The sequence below is a fragment of the Schistocerca piceifrons genome, chromosome X (genome assembly GCF_021461385.2).
Source record: "Schistocerca piceifrons isolate TAMUIC-IGC-003096 chromosome X, iqSchPice1.1, whole genome shotgun sequence".
Classification (NCBI taxonomy): Eukaryota; Metazoa; Arthropoda; class Insecta; order Orthoptera; family Acrididae; genus Schistocerca; species Schistocerca piceifrons.
Window position 1 is genome coordinate 116,701,315 of NC_060149.1, and position 15,106 is coordinate 116,716,420.

At 45.2% G+C, this 15,106-nt stretch overlaps 1 protein-coding gene across 1 annotated transcript in view; it reads left to right on the top strand.

Moving 5' to 3' along the window:
- LOC124722964 overlaps positions 1-15,106 on the top strand; it is a 355,252-nt gene that overhangs the window by 37,107 nt on the left and 303,039 nt on the right. The window lies entirely within an intron of this gene.

Genomic DNA, 15,106 nt, shown 5'->3' on the forward strand with positions numbered 1-15,106 from the left:
GTAACGGATCGTGCAGCCACGTCTCGATCCCTGAGTCAACAGATGAGGACGTTTGCAAGACAATAACCATCTGCACCAACAGTTCGACGACACTTGCAGCAGCATGGACTATCAGCTCGGAGACCATGGCTTAGGTTACCCTTGACGCTAAATCACAGACAGGAGCGCCTGCGATGGTGTACTCAACGACGAACCTGGGTGCACGAATGGCAAAACGTCATTATTTCGGATGAATCCAGGTTCTGTTTACAGCATCATTATGGTCGCATCCGTGTTTGGCGACATCGCGGTGAACGCTCATTGGAAGTGTGTATTCGTCATCGCCATACTGGCCTATCACCCAGCGTGATGGTATGGGGTGCCGTTGGTTACGCGTCTCGGTCACCTCTTCTTCGCATTGACGGCACTCTGAACAGTGGACGTTACATTTGAGATGTGTTACGACCCGTGGCTCTACCCTTCATTCGATCCCTGCGAAACCCTACATTTCAGCAGGATAATGCACGACCGCATGTTGCAGGTCCTGTACGGGCCTTTCTGGATACAGGAAATGTTCGACTGCTGCCCTGGCCAGCATAATCTCCAGATCTCTCAACAAATTGCGTGAAAATGTAAGCACATGTCAGTTCTACTATAATATATTTGTCCAATGAATACCCGTTTATCATCTGCATTTCTTATTGGTGTAGCAATTTTAATGGCCAGTAGTGTACTATCATTGTAGGATGTCCTACTTTGTTGACAGAGTCACAACCTCACCTCCGCTTGCACCGCTTCAACACTACCAAAATTAAGTCCTCTTTAAATCCTGGAAGGAGACGAAAACCGTAAGGGGGCCAAGTCAGGACTGCATGGAGGTCCAAATGGCTCTAACCACTATGGGACTTAACATCTGAGGTCATCAGTCCCCTATACTTAGAACTACTTAAACCTAAGTAACCTAAGGACATCACACACATCCATGCCCGAGGCAGGATTCGAACCTGCGACCGTAGCGGTCGCTCGGCTCCAGACTGAAGCGCCTAGAACCGCACGGCCACTCCGGCCGGCAGTTACGTTACACCCCGCCATGTCACACGCTACTGTTCGCAGCCCTCCAGCGGCAGAGGGCTGCCAATTTTTTAGACATGAAGAATACAGATGTAGAATGTTAATAACGTTTGTTTTGTTTGAAAAGCTTTAAGAGTTGTCACATAAAAAATTCGGAAGTGTTCCTTTTCAGCAAACCCTCGTAACATAGCGGGTGTCAGGATGGCTTGACGGCTATTAAGGACGGAGAGGAATGGAATATGTGGAAAACACTGACAAGGAGAAGGAACAGGATGATATGACATCTGTTAAGACATCAGGGAATGACCTTCATGGTACTAGAGGGAGTTATAAAGGACAAAAACGGTAGAGGAAGACAGAGATTGGAATACACCCAACAAATAATTGAGGACTGTAATACAGGTACTATTAAAACTTTTAAGAATTGTAACATGCTAAGTTTAGTCAATAAACACTTCTGGTCGAATTACCACAGTGAGTAGTATCACGGATTCGTAAAAAAAGTGTGTTGTGTGGGTGGTTCTAGTCCCATTGTATGTATACTGACCCTCGGTTTTTTAATAGGTTCTGACACTTTCTTATTAGTTTAACATAAGTATACAGGGTGATTCGCGAAGATCTGCATATATTTTAATACGTTTTTCTGCAAGTAAAACTAAAGAAAAAAGTTCATATAAACACAGGTCCGCAAATGTTTAGTTACAGAGTTACAGCTAATAAAAGATTTTGTCTGAAATTTAGCAACTTCGCTATTATGAAGCCATCGCAAACCTGTACGAGGTTAAAGAAAAGTACGATTTCCATTTATTTTGTTGTTATTGGTCTATTGAATCTAATGAAACATGTCCCAGACGTGTATCTGCAGTAGTTTTACAGAACTACTTGACCCAATTTGTTTTTTAAATTCCAGACAACTGCACAAAGTTTTCTACAGAACCTGTAGAGAATTTAATTTTGGAAAAATGATGGCAATAACGTTAACTGAAACTGTATGAATATGTCAGATAATCCGCTTTTATTAATTCTGTAGCACACGTGAATTCATGTTAAGCAGGAAAAAAACAAAGCTCAGTTTTAAGGAAGTTGTACAGTTTACATACAATTTCACAATACGTTCACAATAAATGTTCAAAATATCTCCACCTAGTTCAATGCATTTAGCTGCACGTGTAAGAACAGATTTTGTTGCTCGTTTCAGTTTCACAGGGTTGCTCTTAATTTCGTCTATTGCATCCATAATGCGAGCAAATAATGCCTCACGTGTATTGACTTTGTCCTCATCCTGCCTCGAGTATGGATGTTTGTGATGTCCTTACGTTAGTTGGGTTTGAGTAGTTCTAAGTCTGTGGTGCTAATGACCTCAGATGTTAAGTCCCATAGTGCTTAGAGCCGTTTGAACCGTTTTTGAACTTTGTCCTCTTAAGCAATGACGTTCACCCATCCCCATACACAAAAATCCATTGGTGTTAAATCGGGTAATCTGTGTGGCCACAAACGTGTAGCACCACGACCAATCCATTTCTGGCGAAAATGTTCATTTAAATGTATAGTAATGGCGTTGGTGGAATGTGGACGTGCGCCGTCATGTTGAAAATTGATTTGCGATCGCGTAGCGAGTGGAACATATTCGAGCAAGCGGGGCATTTCTTCGTGAAGGAATTGTAAGTGCGTCTCGCCAGTTAGACGTCCTGAGGAAATGAATGATCCAATTAAGTGTGTGTTGATTATACCACACCACACATTATTGCTAAATCGCCGCTGGAAATTGCGTTACACTGTTGCATCTGGGTTTGCTTCAGACCATACGTGCTCGTTATGTAAATTGTTTATACCATCTCGAGTAAACTGTGCCTAATCAGAAAATAAAATGTATTTATGTAACTGCCGATTAGTATTTAACCAGTTGCACAACTCCAAGTGAAGGGCAGGATCTCCCGGATGTAAATGATGCACTTTTTGTTTATGGTAAGGATACAGATTATTGTACTTCAGTGTACGCCATACCTTAGATTGTGAAATGCCTAATTATTGAGAGATACGTCGTGTACTGGTACCCGGGCCACGTTGAACAGCATCCATAATATCCTCATCATCGTCGTAACGTATCGAGCGCTCGTGCTGATTATGAACGCTAGGTAGAGAACCTGTCTCCCGTAACATTCGAAATACTCCACTAATGGTTCGTGCATTCGGAATCCTCTGAGTTGGATAACGTACGCGATATTCGTTAGTTAACTGCAGCCGTATCATTACCAATACATTTGCCATAAGTAAACAGCATATCGGCGTATTCCTCTGACGTAAATTTGAAAGGCATACCTATTTCATAAATAATCCACAAACGACAACAGTTATTATCTGGTTTCACTTAAGTACACTGTTGTTATTGTGTTCTTTCACAGAGCAATACAGAAAACTAACTCGTTTCAAGGTTAGGAAACGACTGAAACAACTCCCTAACGGTTGCCAACAGTACACTGTTGTTATTGTGTTCTTTCACAGAGCAATACAGAAAACTAACTCGTTTCAAGGTTAGGAAACGACTGAAACAACTCCCTAACGGTTGCCAACAGTGACATAAACATTTCTACATTCTTAATGGAAAGTAAACAAATTTACTTGTATAATAATCTTTGCTTCTCTGGATGTTCTGGAAAACTGCTGCAGATACACGTCTGGGACGTGTTTTATTAGATTCACCAGATCAATAACAAGAAAATAAATGAAATCGTGCTTTACTTTCATCCCGTACAGTTTTGCGATGACTTCATATTAGCGAAGTCGCTAAATTTCAGGAAAAATATTTTATTAGGCGTAACTCCGTAAAATATATGAACTTTTTTAGTTTTACTTGTAGAGTAACATTTTAAAATGTCTGCATATCTTCATAAATCACCCTCTTTACTATAATATCGATGTTATGTGAATATAAGTGCACTTTTTTATGGAGCAAGTTTGTTCGATTGACTTAATCTACAGGATAGCTTGCACTGTTTGCAGTAAGATATTTTACCCTTTCTTCCTTTCAGTTTCGTATTTAATGTGCTATAAAGATTCTGCTACTAAATAGGAACGGTGATCAGGGTAGGAATGACATTAGGGTTTTATTAAAAAGTATGAATGATGAAATAATGCTTAGCTCACGTGGAGAACTATTGTAAAGTTGTATGGCACTATTAATAATGGAGCCGTCCGCGGCTCCTGCTCTTGCGACAGCGTTCTCGCTTCCCGCGCACAGGGTCCCGGGTTCGATTCCCGGCGGGGTCAGGGATTTTCTCTGCCTCGAGATGTTGTGTGTCTTTCATGACCATTTCATCCTCATTCACTCGCAAGTCGCCGTAGTGGCGTTAAAGAACTTGTGGAGCTGCGGCCGAACCGCCCCGCGTGGGGTCTCCCGGCCACCAATGCCACACGCTATTTAATTTTAATAATGGAGCCGCGCAGGATTAGCCGAGCGGTCTGAGGCGCTGCAGTCTGTGCGGCTGGTCCCGGCGGAGATTCGAGTCCTCCCACGGGTATGGGTGGGTGTGTTTGTCCTTAGGATAATTTAGGTTAAGTAGTGTGTAAGCTTAGGGACTGATGACCTTAGCAGTTAAGTCCCATAAGATTTCACACACATTTGAACATTTTTGAACATTAATAATGGAACTTTTATACGCCGAAGTCCAGTCTGACTGCACATGGTAGTTTCCTTTCTGGCTTATAACACTTTCACGGATACTGTAGTTTTTATTTACGTATACTGCAGGCAGAACAACCTGACTATCATATGGACAAGGGAGAGCTAATGTATTAATTTTACGCCCGTCCATTTCGTAAACAGTGTGATTTACGAGCCAGACAGCCGACAAATGCCGCTGGAGCGCGTTGCTGTATACCACGTTGGGGCCCACGTACCACGAACAAGTCGCTGCCGAACGCTCAGAAACGATGCAAGTTGAACTCGCCACGCTCAACGTTGACGTTCAAAAGCACGGCCTGTGTGCCGACGGCTGGAGGTCGGTAACGCCGTTTATCGCAAATGTGTGACCAGCCACCGGACTGTGACCGGCCTGGTGCAGAAGGCACTCGAGCACGGCTGCGAACCAGGGTTCCCCGGCGTACGACGCAGCTTCGTTGTCACATGGACACAAGTTTGCGGTATGACAGAGCGTGTGTGCAGGGCAGGCAGCAGTTCAGTAGCAAAAGAGGACCGTGTAGCGCCTCAGCATAGGTTGCGACCAACGCATCTCTGGAAGGCACCCTGAACTCGCTTGAAGTCAGCATCAGTTGGCCCCCTTCTGGAAGCCACCAGTTCAGCTCGCGGCGCATCAAGACTAGGCAAAGCCTCCCAAACCCGCAACTAGCAGAGTCAGCGCCTAGTAGCAACTGAATCTGGATGACCCACATTAGGTCGACGAAAGGTGTAGAGTACTTTTCAGCGCTGGCTGAGGACTATGCGTAACTGGAGCGGGCGGTATTATGGCATCCCTATCTGGCTCTTTTGTGGCAGAACATCTCCATTGATCACATAGACCCAGGAAGCGGCGCAGCGACAGGCCCAGGCATGCTGTAATCCAGGTCCCCACTGCGACGGCCTGACCCCTGCACCATGCTGTATCGAAAATTTTCCAGCTCCGGAAGCAGCCAGCAGAAGTAGATTTGTGGCAACCAAACTCCATTCATTGCCAGGGTGGAGAATTCCGACATGTCATCTCAGCCAGTTTAGAGCTTCTGGAAAAGGAATAAGGAGACAGTCTCCTGCTTACTTGGCTGTGGGATGCAGAGATCGGTTTGGAAAGGTGATGGTGCAACATTCCTCCCGCCTTTAGAAGATTCACTCCACCGGATCGTAGACTGTTACCACTTCTGGAAATCGCTGAACAATAAATCTTGCATTTTTTACATTTGAGCACACTTCTCCGTCCTATTTCTCTTATGACAATGTCCAATCGCTAGTACACTTAACCACTAATTATTCGCTCAAGGTGGCCCACTCGGCTGCTACGTGGTGTACAATGAGTTCAGATGGGCGGGGTACAGTGGGTTCAGAAGGGTGGGCAATTTTCCGACGTAAACGGATGTAGTCTCCATAGATTAGAGTCAAAATCAGGATAGTACCTGTAGTTGGAACACGTAGGGCCTACTGCCACAACTTTGTGGTTGTAATTACTGCGATATTGCTGCGTGTGCTGTAGCGTTTGCTCCAAATTAATTCGCCCCTTCGGCGTTATCAACTCACCCAGTGAGTTAAGGAGTTTGGGTTCTAAGGTGTCGTCCACGAAGGTCAAGTTGTGGGCAGGTATCATATCTAGAGGTTTGTCAGATCAGTACTGTATCAGATATAGTATGTTCAGAATCGTAGCTCCTTTTATAGTTTCTGGAAAATGAAAGTTATACCGAAATATCACAGGTTTTACCAATATTCCCCTATCTCCCACCTCCAATAGTTCTGTACATTGAGGTCGCCCTTGCTTGTAGTAGTTCGCGATAACCACTATGGTTGAAATACGTAATACAGGATGTTCGGAAAATACCATTACAAACTTCTAGGACTTGCAGAGGGGAGTGAGTACTGCAGCGAACGACCGTCGCAGGTAGCAAGAGGAGAACCGCACCGGAAAAGACCGCGGAGAAGCCCTCGGACGTTGGCGCGCCAGGTACATATAGTCTGCGGCCGCGAGCTCGGCTCCAGTTCACCACCGGCAATGGAGGGTGAAGCATTGACAATGCCAGCCACTCGTGCTGGCGAAACGTCAGAAAAATCATTAGATGAACGTCGGCCGAAAGTGGCCACGAAAGCCTTAACAACTTTGTATTACGCCTCTACGGGGAGGAGATTTGCAGATTGTACCGACGCCTTGGCCAACAACGGAAGAAGAAAGCGCGACTGATGTCCTCTCTCGCCTTTCTGTTACGGTGCCGAGATGAATGTGCTACACCGAAGTTCTTGAGATGTAGGCGCCTATTCACCACCGCGCAAGCACATCGTATCTACGACAGAATGGAACGAGCTTTTCTTCGTGAGCGAATACATACAACACGTAGAGACTTGGCAAGAACGGATCAGGAACTTCTGGACGTTTTCTATCAACTAAGTAGCAGAATGCATCCAGACGACTGGGAGAAGATCGACAGCATCACTCACAGGAGCATGCAGAACGAACTCGAGCGCTGCACCGAGCGGCAGAAGAAAAAGTTTGAAAGATGCCGGAAGCAGACCGACAAGGCGATTCCCGACATGTCACACACAGTGGTCAACCTCACTGAACGACATTTGACCGAAGAGGAAATGTCTGTTCTTCAAAAAGGAGGGAATTTCGCTATCATCCCGAGGACTATACCTATGGAGGACATCATTGCCAACACCGAAGCAGCCATTCGGACCCTTCGTTGCGAAAGGGCAGAGGAAATACGCACTGAAACAGCCAGGATACTGCGCCGAGCAAAACCACCAGCTTGCAACCTGAAGAAAGAAGAGGTACAAGCCATTAAGAATCTCAACGCCGACAAGAGTATATTGGTACTGCCTGCCGATAAGGGGAATGCGACCGTCGTAATGAAGACCGAAGATTATGAGCAAAAGATCCGAGACCTATTAGTTCCGACGACGTACCGAAAACTAAGCGCAGATCCGACGCAGCGTATCACTAGTAATACGAATCGATTAATCAAGACGTCTCCTCTGCCGGCGGACATACAGAGAAACCTGCGCAACACAGAAGCCCTATCACCTCGGCTGTATGGATTACCCAAGATCCATAAGAACAACGTTCCACTGAGACCGATCGTTAGTGCTCCTGGCTCACCAACGTATAAACTGGCAAAACACTTGGCCTCTCTGCTCCAGCCACACGTGGGGAAGACCGACACATACATTAAGGACTCAGGACATTTCATTGAGAAGCTGAAGAAACTGAAACTTGCACCAAACGACATCCTGGTCAGTTTTGATGTTGTTTCGTTATTTACGAAAGTGCCACTCAGTGACGCTCTGGAGCACATCGGTTCCATGTTCCCGCAAGACATCAAAAAGCTCTTCCATGCATGTCTCACCACGAGCTATTTCACGTGGAATGGCGATTTCTATGAACAGCTGGAAGGCGTCGTCATGGGTAGTCCTCTCAGTCCAGTGGTGGCCAACTTCTTCATGGAACAATTCGAAGCACAGGCACTGGACTCGGCGACTTGCAAACCTAAGGTGTGGTACAGGTACGTCGATGATGCTTTCGTGGTGTGGAGCCATGGTGAAGAACAACTCGGTGACTTCCTAAGACACTTGAACAGCCTCCATGCCAACATAACATTTACCATGGAAGTAGAAAAGGACAAGAAACTGCCATTTCTAGATGTGCTGGTCACAAGGGACGGTGAAAACCTGGGACACGGCGTGTATCGAAAACCGACACACACGGACCGATACCTGCACAAACTGTCAAACCACCACCCGAGCCAGAAAAGAGGCATGATTAGTACGCTCGTAACGAGAGCAGGACGAATATGTGAGCCGCAACACCTCAAACGAGAAATGCAACACCTGGAAACGGTTCTGAGGAGCAATGGCTACTCCACAAATTACATTAGAAGTGTAACAGAGCCAAACATTCGGCGAAGTAAGGAACCAGAAAAAGAAATGTCGGGTACGGCCTTTCTGCCATACATTCCCAGAGTGACGGACAGAATCGGCCGTATATTGCGCAAACATGGCGTAATGACGATTTTCAAACCGACAAGGAAGATCAAAGAGTGTCTTAGATCGGCGAAGGAGAAAAGAGACCGACTTGCAATGTCGGGAATATACCGTATACCATGCACATGCGGAAAAGTTTATGTCGGAATGACTGGACGATCAATTAACACCAGGATCAAAGAGCATAAGCGACATTGCAGGTTGGGGCAGGTGGAGAAATCGGCCGTGGCAGAGCACGCACTGAATGAGACCGACCACGTAATAAAATTCGCCGACACGGAAGTTCTGGCTGTAGAGAAGCGCTAACACACGCGCTTGTTCAGAGAAGCTGTAGAAATACAGAAACACGCGAACAGTTTCAACAACAAAGAGGAAAGCCTTAAGGTAAACGAATCCTGGCTTCCCGTACTGCACCGAACGACCGTCGCAGGTAGCAAGAGGAGAACCGCACCGGAAATGACCGCGGAGAAGCCCTCGGACGTTGGCGCGCCAGGTACATATAGTCTGCGGCCGCGAGCTCGGCTCCAGTTCACCACCGGCAATGGAGGGTGAAGCATTGACAATGCCAGCCACTCGTGCTGGCGAAACGTCAGAAATATCATTAGATGAACGTTGGCCGAAGAACCCGAAACAGAAGCCAATAGGCAGTTTGTCAACAAGTGGCCACGAAAGCCTTAACAATTTTGAGTACATAATACTTTGAATATGAACACATGTCCGGAAACGTACAGTTTCCGTTCTACGACGGTTTAAATTCAGATGTTTAACTCATCCACTTCTGCTTGAGGTATTCAATTAGGCGTGACGCAGTACAATTATCAGGTAAGAATTCGAAAAAAAAAAAAAACGAAACATGTATTCATCACTTGTTTGTATTATCATTTAAACAGGATAGTAGTGATGCATTACAATAGCGGCTCGATGTGGTGACCACCAACGTTGTTACAGACATCGTACCTACGAAGCTTGTTGTGGTATACTCTCTCCAACCCATCTGCTGTCCTTTCAATTTCCAGTGCAGCTGCCAAAACTCGTGCCAGCAGATCTTCCTCTGCCCCTTCAGGAGTGTCGTAAAGTAAACTTTGCTTGCATAAAACCCAACATCAGGTTACCGTCTCACGTAGTACACGTCTTCCTGTCTAGCCTATTGTGTACTAGGACAAGCAACTCTGAGACTTTCCTCTTTCCCTCAGCAGACGTGGACGCGTTACACATCTGAACTGAAACCGTCGGGTTCCTATTCAAAATATTATGAATGACTTCCCTCTACAAGTCTAAAAAAAATGGTTCAAATGGCTCTAAGCACTATGGGACTTAACATCTGAGGTCATCAGTCCCCTAGACTTAGAACTACTAAAACATAACTAACCTAAGGGCATCACACACATCCTTGCCCGAGGCAGGATTCGAAACTGCGACCGTAGCAGCCGCGTGGTTCCGGACTGAAGTGCCTAGAACCGCTCGGCCACAGCGGCCGGCTCTACAAGTCCAAGAAATTTGTAACGGGAATTTCTGAACTCCCTTTATATCCAATGTGGACCTGCTTTCTGAAAATAGAGTTGCGGCGCCAGGATGTTCCGCAAGCACCCTTCCGCTCCTGTTCTCATGTTATACTGTGGCGATCTGGATCACTTGGGAAGAGCATATGGTGACCATCGTTAGATGGTTGCCTGATTTAGTCGTCCTGAATCCGGTGGCTACGCGAGTGGCTGGTACCTCCTTACGCCGACGAACGTCTACGGCGTGTTGGGGGCGACTTCGTTCAGGCTACGGCGATGGGCTTCTTCTCACAGGTTGACAGGCGTTAGAGGACTGTTGTGATGGTTGACGTCTTGCGGTGTAACAGTCGCTGAACGCTCGTCTTCACTCTTTGCAATAGCGTACAACGTGTCCGGGGCGTCCACAGTGGAAACATTGTCCTTCGTCCTCTCACTGCTTGCTCGTCTGCAAAGGAATTGGCTGAACATGCGTTGATCGGATTCTTCCTTGTCGTTTCACAGCTGCGATGTAAGTACGAAATGGCCGAGTCTGGTCTTCATGGAACATTCGACTGATGGCAGAGAGTGGTACTAAAGATCGACACACCTCTGCTTCAATACTTTCTATTATCTGCTGATGTATGGCACCGAAATTCATGGCCGTAGTCTCTTGTCCTGTATCCGACATTTCTGGCTGTCAAAAACTTCTGTCTCTCTTTTCGTACCACCTGGTGTATGAGGGAGGCCCATGGAGTTCACCTACGACTGCATAATGACCACATTCGAAAATCGGTCATACTTCTACCGCCCGACTTTTTCTCTGTTACATTACCTCGATGCGCTGTCACCGCTTGATGGATACCTCTGTCGTTGTGATATCCTTTACCAGAATTGCTTTGTGCATGTTTTCTGCACCTTGTTTCGTCAGGTGTGAGATTTTGACGGCTTTTATCATATTCGGATTCACTTCATCCGCTACGGGGCCTTGTTTCTGACTGTCGCTAAATGTTTTCTTCGGGTAGGTCCGGAATTTCTTCCAGCTATTGAGCTGCTCTTCGTTACTGTAGAGCCACTGCTGGGCTGTGCCGCCCAAGTAAAAGTATACGTTTGCCAAACACATCATCTCTTTCCGCCTGTTGTGTTTCGTGATTGTGTCGAATCCTTTCATCCATTTTGTAGCGTCTTGACCAGCGTCTCCAGACGGCCTGATGCCTGATGCGCACCTCACTTACTGCTGTTTTGGAATCAATCACGCCGGCCGATGTGGCCAAGCGATTCTAAGCGCTTCATTCTGGAACCGCGCGACCGCTACGGTCGCAGGTTCGAATCCTGCCTCGGGTATGAATGTATGTGATGTCCTTAGGTTAGTTAGGTTTAAGTAGTTCTAAGTTCTAGGGGACTGATGACCTCAGATGTTAAGTCCCATAGTGCCTAGAGCCATTTGAACCATTTTTTGAATCAATCACTCTCCTGGATATGTGGATTTACTGCTCAATCCCGGTTGCTGATCGTGTAGGCGAGGCCTGTTACGTTTCCTAATTGGAGCGTCTTAAAAGGACGTCAATTTGGGACTCTGGAGAACAATCAAAAGAATGTGACCGACATGTTAAAGGCCCTACAAGTTTCAGTCTTTCAGCACTACTACCTAGACTGGGAACAACGACTCCGCCGGTGTATAGGGAACTATTTTGATGGGGGCAATGTTGTTGTTTGAAAAAAAAAAGAATTTTGTTAGATAAATAATCATTCTCATTGTTTTTCTCACTCACCTCGTCCGCTACAGCAGCGCCGTCATACGGAAATTTTTTGATCGTCCCTTGTATACAAACGTCGAATATTCCAAAATATGCTAACATCACACCCATTAGAGAACCTTCTAGAAATGATAAAAGTTAAGTAATAAATATTTGCTGGTGATCAGATTCCAGTTAGTGGCACGCAGCAGGCTAGCCAGCTACGCAAACAGCAACTCCACGCGGCCTGCAGCACAGTTCGATGCAATACTTATCTAACGGAGGTATAAAATGAGGCGCTAACAAAAGGCAGGATACTTGTAACAGGGAAAACTGTAAAATACTGAATTAATCCAAAAAAGGCGAAGACAAAGTCCGCATGCAATAGATAGAGAAACCCTCAATGAAACACGGTTAGCGGTCAAGAGATCATTGCGTGAAGACTTCAATGACCACCATGGCAGAATACTGTCGAAAGATCTCTCGCAAAACCCAAAGAAATTCTGATCATATGTAAAGGTTATCAGCGGCAGCAAAGTTAATTTTCAGTTCCTCACGGACTAGGCAGGAACTGTAACTGAGGATTGCAAAACAAGAAATGCTTAACTCTCCTTTACAAACGAAAACCGAAGAGTACTGTCGCATTTTAATTCTCGAGCCACCGAAAAGATGAGTGAAATACACATCAGTGCCCCGGAAAGGTGATGTTCCACCATGTATTGACGTTGCCGAAGAGAGCTGTAAAAAACCCTCCTTGGGAAACGATTTCGTCGTTACACACACACACACACATATATATATATATATTTGATTTCGTGATTTAGACACACTGAAAATAAATATGCAGAATGATTCAGCTGCCGATACTGTTGTCGTTTTACTCAACCCGCGGCTTTATATGTGGCATTTAAAAACTGCCCTTGAGATTTTCATATTCTCTCGCTCGCTACGCGCGAACTACAGTCCAACAGAAAAAAATGAACAGGACCATCTTCGTAGGAAATTTAGTGTAGCTAAACATTGTACAGGGATGTGTTTTCGCTAGAGGCCGTAGTTTCCGAGTTATTAGAGAAAAACCTACAAAAGTAACCTTCAAACGCACCCCCACTCCCACATCGGTCAGGATTTCTAGCATGTTTTTCATTGCACTACTTCCTACCATCGCACAAAAATTTTTGACTGCACGAATTATTTCCTACATTCGATCTTTTTGTTCTTCATTGATTGGCCTAATCACGACACCGGCTTAGTCGAGCATTTCCAAATTGTAAAACTGACGTTTGTGTAAGTTTTACTTAACAATTTTGTGAATTTTAATGGCATAAAATAAACAATTACATGGTTGCATTCGTCATGCCTTCTGACTACGAAACTACTGCACTTGTAAGGGTGAAGTTTGGATCGAATTGTCAACGTGATAAATTTTACTAGAAAGTTCACAAAATTCGTTTCTCTTTCATTACACTCGCTGGCACGTTTAGATTAATAATGTTAACGATATAGCAAACTATGCTGATGCCGATATAGCCCAACAAATAGAGACCGAAAAAGGTCGAATATCGGGAATAGTTCGTGTAGTAGGAAATTTTTGTACGGTAGTAGGAGGGAAAGACATGAACAAAGTATCAGAAATCCTGACTGGTGAGAATGGATGGAGGAGTGTTTGAAGGTCACTTTTGTACGTTATTCTCGAATAACTCGAAAACCGAGGCCTTCAGCGAAAACGTATCCCAGTACAAAATTTAACTTCATTAAACTTCCTACAAAAATGGTCCTGTTCATTTGCTCTGTCGGTCTAATACATCACACGTAGCGAGCGAGAGAATATGAAAATCTCGCTCGTGGTTTTTGAAGGCCAGATTTAACATTGGGGGATGCATAACAGGACAGCCGTAGGGCCACCTGAATGATCCTGTATGTGCAAGCTTCACAGTCAGTTTCTTTTTGTTTTCCGTGCCATGAATTTCGAAATTTTTGCTGACGTGTGTAATATTTAAGAACCAGTGTTGAAGCTATAAGAAGGGTAGAAGGACGGATCCTCAAAATTACAGACCAATATCCTTAACATCGGTTTGTTGCAAGATTCTCGAACATATTCTCAGTCGAATATAATGAATTTCCTCGAGACAGAGAAGTTGCTGTCCATGCGTCAGCACGGCTTTAGAAAGCATCGCTCCTGCGAAACGCAACTCGCCCTTTTTTCACATGATATCTTGCGAACCATGGATGAAGGGTATCAGACGGATGCCATATTCCTTGACTTCCGGAAAGCGTTTGACTCGGTGCCCCACTGCAGACTTCTAACTAAGGTACGAGCATATGGGATTGGTTCCCAAGTATGTGAGTGGCTCGAAGACTTCTTAAGTAACAGAACCCAGTACGTAGTCCTCGATGGTGAGTGTTCATCGGAGGTGAGGGTATCGTCTGGAGTGCCCCAGGGAAGTGTGGTAGGTCCGCTGTTGTTTTCTATCTACATAAATGATCTTTTGGATAGGGTGGATAGCAATGTGCGGCTGTTTGCTGATGATGCTGTGGTGTACGGGAAGATGTCGCCGTTGAGTGACTGTAGGAGGATACGAGATGACTTGGACAGGATTTGTGATTGGTGTAAAGAATGGCAGCTAACTCTAAATATAGATAAATGTAAATTAATGCAGATGAATAGGAAATAGAATCCCGTAATGTTTGAATACTCCATTAGTAGTGTAGCGCTTGACACAGTCACGTCGATTAAATATTTGGACGTAACACTGCAGAGCGATATAACGTGGGACAAGCATGTAATGGCAGTTGTGGGGAAGGCGAATAGTCGTCTTTGGTTCATTGGTAGAATTTTGGGAAGATGTGGTTCATATGTAAAGGAGACCGCTTATAAAACACTAATACGACCTATTCTTGAGTACTGCTCGAGCGTTTGGGATCCCTATCAGGTCGGATTGACGGAGGACATAGAAGGAATTCAGAGGCGGGCTTGTTACTGGTAGGTTTGATAATCACGCGAGTGTTACGGAAATGCTTCAGGAACTCGGGTGGGAGACTCTAGAGTAAAGGAGGTGTTCTTTTCACGAATCGCTACTGAGGAAATGTAGAGAACCAGCATTTGAGGCTGACTGCAGTATAATTTTACTGCCGCCAACTTACATTTCGCGGAAAGACCACAAAGATAATATAAGAGA